Below are 6,628 nucleotides of genomic sequence, written 5' to 3'. Positions count from 1 at the left end.
TTTATACTTTTTCGGATTTTATTTGCTCATATTTTGTTGAACATTTCTGCAGCTATGTTCATGAAAGATATTGGTCTGTAGTTTTCTTTTCTTGTAATGCCTGTCTGGTTTTGGTATTAGGGTAATGCTGGCCTGACAGAATAAGTTAGGAAGTATTGCTTCTGCTTTTATCCTCTGAAAGGGATTGTAAGAAATTTCTTCCTTAAATGTTTGGTAGACTTCACCAGTGAACTCATCTAGGCCTGGTGCTTTCTGTTCTGGAAGACTTCACACTTTTCACAAAAGTTAATTCGAAATGGATCTTAGATTTAAATGTAAAACACAAATGTATATAACATCTAGAAGACATCTTAAGAGAAAATGTAAGTGATCTAAAAAAATACAACACCAAAAGTACAATCCATGAAAGACACTGATAAGAGAATGAAAAGACAAGCCATAGAGTAGTAGGAAAAAAATATGAAAAACACATATATGATAAAGAACTGGCATCCAAAATATACAAAGAACTCTTAATACTCAACAATAAGAAAAAGATCCAGTTAAAAAAATGGACGAAAGACCAACTTTTTGGTATATATCCAAAAGAACTGAAAACAGGCTCTCGAAGAGCTATTTCACACCCACGTGCACTATAGCACTATCCACATTAGCCAAGAGGTAAAAGCAACCTAAATGTCTAGTGACAGATGAATGGCTAAAGAAAATATGGTGTGTACACACACACACACACACACACACACACACACACACACACGAATACATTCGGCCTTAAAAAGAAAGAAATCCTGTCATATACTACAACATGCATGAACACATAATGTTGAGGACATTATGCCAAGTGAAATAAGCCAGTCACAAAAAGACAAACGCTGCCTGACTCTAATTAGTCAAATTCAGAGAAACAGAAGTGGTTACTAAGGACTGGGCTGAAGGGGAAAAACGTCTGTTTCGCAAGATGAGAAAGTGCTAGGGATCTGTTTCCACAACCATGTATGTATAGTTAACGTTACTGTACACTTAAAAATGGTTAAAGTGGTAAATTTTATGTTACATGTTTGTTACCACAATTTTATAAAAAAACCTCTGGAGTTAGCAAAACTAAAAAAAAATGGGCAAAAGATCTGAACAGATACCTTAGCAAAGATGATACAGACATAGTAAATAAGCATATGAAAAGATTTTATAAGGGAATTATAAATTAAAACAATTACATACCACCACACTGACAGCACCAAGTGCTGAAAAGAATGCAGACTAATGAGAACTCTTATTCACTGCATGCTGGAATGCAAATGGTACAGCCACTTTAGAAGACAATTTGGCAGTTTCTTACAAAATGAAACATACTCTTACCATATGATCTAGTAATCACATTCTTTGGTGTTTACCCAGATGAGTTAAAAATGTGCATCCATAGAAAAAAACCTGCACATTAATGTGTGCAACTGGAAAAATGCCACTTATTTAATGGAGAAGAGTACAGGAAGAACAGCACAAGATTTGTTTTTAGCAATATTAAGTCTAGGATAGCTATTAATTGGTTTGTACTCAGGAAAACTAAAAACTTATGTTAGCACAAAAACTTGCTCACAAATGTTCATACAGTACTATTCATAATAGCCAAAAAATAGAAACAAACCAAATGTCCATTAACTGATGAATAAAGAAAATGTAGCCATAAAAAGGAATAAAGTTGTGACACATGCTAGAAGATGGATGAACCTTGAAAAAATTATGCTAAGTGAAACAAGCCAGAAATAATGGGCTACAAAATGTATGATTCCATTTATATGGAACAGATAAATCTATAGAGGCAGAAAGTAGATTTGTGGTTGCCTAGGGCTGAAGGAGGGGAAAATGAGTGACTGCTAATGTGTAAGGAACTTCTTTTGGGGGGTGTCATAGTGTCCTGACATTGATTGTGGTGATGACTGCACAACTCTGTGAACATAATAAAAATCATTAAATATTATACTTTAAATGAGTGAATCATATGGTATGAGTTATATTTCAATGAAGCTGCTAAAAAAATAATAGTGATGTATACATGTGGAATAAACAAGAGAACAGCAATTTTCCTTAAAGTCATTAAACTATTCAATGTTTTGTTTCATGACAACCATTTAATATAGTGTAATTTATTCACTTCTTCCAAAAGTATTTTCACTATATTTAAGAAGGTCTAAGTAGATCAGTATAACAGAACAAACATACTTCCTCACGTATAAGAAATCCAGCAGACAATGTTTTCCATACAAGATTTTAAAAAACTTGGCTGAGGAATGAATGTACAACAAAGAGAAATAAATAAAATGACTTGTTCTTGGCTTCATTGTAGGCTGTATGCCTGTAATATTTTTCTACAAATGTGTTGGTTTCTTCTTTCGCTCTTCTAATAACCTGAGCAAGAACCATCTAAGAGCAAATGGATGCTCCTTTCCATTTCCTTTAGTTTTCAGGGAGTCGCTCTTGGTTCAGATAAAAGGCAAGAGTGTGTCTCTCAAGGAAAAGGCAGTTTCTTCTAATCTACCAACTGGTTTAGCCAAGTTAATTACTATAGTTCTCAAACCTGGCTGTACACTAGAATCACCTGGTGCATAGCTTTTAAAAATTACTGATGCCTGGCTTACATACTCAAAAATTTAGATTTAACTGGTCTAGGGTGGGGCCCAGTCAACCTTATTTTATTAAAATTTCTCCTGATGGTTCAAGTATATAGCCACAGTTGAGAAGCAATAAACTAAAGGTTTGTCAACTTTTTGGTCTGAGTATGCTTCTATACTCTTAAAGACTACTGAGAACTCCAAAACCACTTTTGGGTTATATTTATTGATATCTCCTACAATTACACATTAAAACAGAAATTTAAAAATTTTTATTATTTCATTTAAAAATAAAAAAAACAAATCTGTTACATGTTAACAGAAATAACTCAGTTTTATTTAAAATAATATTTTCCAAAACAAAAAGAAATTAATGTGAAGCATGGCACTGATTTAAATTTTTTGCAAATCTCTTTAATATCCAGCTTAATGAAAGATAGCTTAATTCTCATATCTGCTTCTGTATTCTGTTGCAGTATATAGTTGAAGTATATGAAGAAACCCCAGCCTCATAAGGTATATAGTTAGAAAAGGAAGTAGTATTTTAATAACTTTTTCAGATATTTGTGGATATCCTTCTGCCCACCAAACCAAAACTCAACTAGTGGTTTATTAAAGGTTAGTTACAATGGAGAATCTGAAACCTTATCAATAGAATTTTTATATTCTGCTACATTAAAAATCCACTGGTCTCTCCTGCACTTTGAATGTATCTTTTTTATATCCTTGCATGATTTTTTAACATCATATATTGGTCATTAGAGAAATATTTTTCACTGAATTATGCATATTTTCCAAATGTTAAAAGATTGCATTCTACAATATCAAGAAGTCACATTTGCTAATATCACCACTGATCTCACCAGAAAATTCTTTAGGTATAGGGAAGCTGTCAAGTTCACAGTGAGAGATACAAATTTTCTAGAATTCTAATTTTTGTTTGAAAGCTAGAATTTTATAATTGGCAACAAATGCTATCCATGTTTTCCATAAGTGACAAATTCATTTTGGTATTTTAGAGAAAATGTCTGACAAATACCTAAATATCACTAACCACAGTTTGTCAGCCAGTTGTTATGTCAAGTAAAAAATGGTGTTCCATAAAAAAAAATTGCCAGTTCTGCTCATAACTCAACTATACACATGCTTCTGAAACAACCATCATGCTTTAGTATGCAGCAGAAGAGCTCTGTGAGTACTTCCCATTCCATCTCACAGAATATAAAAAGATGAGTACTCAATGATTGAGATTAAATAAAATTAATAATTTTGACTGCTTCACCAAAGACGTTCTGAGGTTAAATTGGCATTTCCCTCCCTGCTAGTCCATACAGTTTAGTGCCGACTGCCTTGATTCATGCTAAGGCATCAGCAATTTTACCAACCCTCAGTGCAAATGTCAACAGTGAAAAAAAAGCAAACAACATCTTAGTAATAGTTCTGAACTCACAGACCTCCTAAAGAGGGGACCCCTAGAGGTCCATGAAAGTAGACTTTGAGAACCTTCTCACTGAACTGATTTCCATAGAACCATTACGCCAGTTAGACATTAGCTATCTCAGCAAGAATTAAATAAGTTTCAAAATTACTCCAAGTGAGAATATGATCCAAGTAAGACAGAGGGTGGGGAAAGTGGCAGGGTGTAGTCTACCATATTCAGTTTGATTGCTAATCCCAAGTCAGACATTAAATAATATAAAATGTAGAATTTTTCCTACAGATCTGATTATGAAATATTTGGCAGAGGAAATCTAATTCAAACCAGCTGCTGGAGTCTTGCTGTGCAGCAGTTGGTTAGAACATACTGCCAAAAGGCCCCCTTTAGCGAGGAGACCAGATGAGCTCATCCAAAGGCGTTTTAGCAGCTTTTGCCCCATAAGTCCCATAAGTACAATATCGCTCAATTTTCCACATTGTAAAGTAGCTACACTTTTTTGGATCTTTTTCTCCTTCAGTCAAAGAAAGCATATTAGAAAAAACTACAAAATGCACATCTTGCAAAATTCACAGCACCTTTAAAACCAATGCGTTCTTCTACCTCTATCATGTATCTAGCTTTAATCTCAAGAAATGTGTAAAATGAATGAATGAATGAATGAATGAATAAATATCCTTTTCATTTATCACTTTCATGTTTTATTTAATTCTTCACCAGCCATTTTCTTTCTCTCTCTCTCTCTCTCTCACACACACATACGGCCTTGGCTTCCAAGAATCTGTAAACATGCAAGCCAATATAAATAACTCGTGTTAATTTACATCACCCTAACAATATTCTTTGATTTTTGAACAATAATTAATTCTTAATTTATCAGGGAATATCTGCTTTTGTGGATAATCAAGCTCCTTAACTTCTTTTTCTTCCATGTGTTTATACTATCTTTTTTTCTGACTCATTCGCTCATGAGAACATGTTCCAAAGTATTAGAAATACAATTGGTGAAAGTGAAAATTCAGCCCTTTCTCGTTACTCATATAAATTTCAAACCCTCTTTCCCTCACCACACTAAAAAGACAAAAGTATACCACTTTCTGGTCTTGCCTTTCTCTGCGGCACATGTCGTGGTCTGGTTCTGTCTTCTGGCCTCTCTCAGTGGCCATACTCTACCCCCCTCTGAGAAGCAGAGGATGATTAAGTCCCACTTAATTCTATCATGCAGTGACTTAAACCAATTCCACCTGGCCGACATGGCCACATGGAAAAACTAAACTTCTCATCTGCCTGTCATCTTTGCTCCTGAACAAGGAGTTAAGAATCCCTGCTGTTACATGAATTAAACTTATTAAGAAACATGTTCAGAGAGCTATAGGCCCCACCCATTTAATTAATGGCCATGTTCAATTTGCATGTCTAGGTTGATCCAAATAATACATTTGAATTCTTCACATTTAATATGAAACTTTCACTAGTTGTAAAAACTATTGGGTAGAACTATGCTCTTCTTTTAACAGCGGCCAAATTAAACCAATTACACTTTTTACACAGAATTCTTCTTTGACATATATTCACTTAATAATAATTATAATGAAAGCAACTAACAACCTATCAGGTACCACTGTAGGCATTTTACAAGTATTAACTCATTTAATAGTCATACCCACTCTATCTTATTAGGGTCCATTAGGGTTTCATTAACAAATGAAAAATCTGTGGCACAAAAAATATAAGTAACATGCTTCCAATTCTATTACAAATGGTAGAATGGGGATTCAAATTCAAGTTTATTAAGGATTGACCTCAGTCCCTTCTATTAAATCTTGTTTGGTTTGTTGTTTTATTCATTACAATGTCTTTATTGAGATGTAATTCACATGCCATACACTTTACTCATTTAAAGTGTAAGTTCAAGGATTTTGATATATCCAGAGATATGTAACCATGACCACATTCAATTTTAGCACATTTTCGTTACCCAAAAAGAAATCCTGTACTCATTAACAGTCATTCCTTATTTCTCCCAACCCGTCCTCTACCCCACCCCGGCAATGAATGACTAATCTACTTTCTGTCTATAGATTTGCCCATTCTGCACATTTTATATAAATAGAATCATATAATATGTGGTCTTTTGTGTTTAACTCCTTTCACTTAGCATAATATTTTCAAGGTTCATCTATGTTGCAGTTTATCAAAACTTCATTCTTTTTTTTTATTGCTGAATAATATTCTATTGTGTGGATATGACATATTTTGTTTATCCATTCATCAGCTAACAAACACTTGAGTTGTTTGCACTGTTTGGGTGTTATGAATCTGTTACAAACAGTCACGTATAAGTTTTGGGGCAGACGTAAGTTTTCATTTCTCTTGAGTACACAACATACAAGTATAATTGTACGTGGTGACGCTATGTTTACCCTTCTGAGCAATTGCCAGACTGTTTTCCTCAATAAAGACACCATTTTACATTCCCACCAGCAGTGCGTGAGGGTTCCATTTTCTCCACATCCTAGTCTACACTTGCTATTATCTGTCTTTCTGTATTTATTTATTTATTTATTTTTAATTATCTGTCTTTTTA

Source organism: Pteropus vampyrus, unplaced genomic scaffold (genome assembly GCF_000151845.1).
Source record: "Pteropus vampyrus isolate Shadow unplaced genomic scaffold, Pvam_2.0 Scaffold483, whole genome shotgun sequence".
Taxonomy (NCBI): domain Eukaryota; kingdom Metazoa; phylum Chordata; class Mammalia; order Chiroptera; family Pteropodidae; genus Pteropus; species Pteropus vampyrus.
This window is presented reverse-complemented; position numbering follows the sequence as displayed.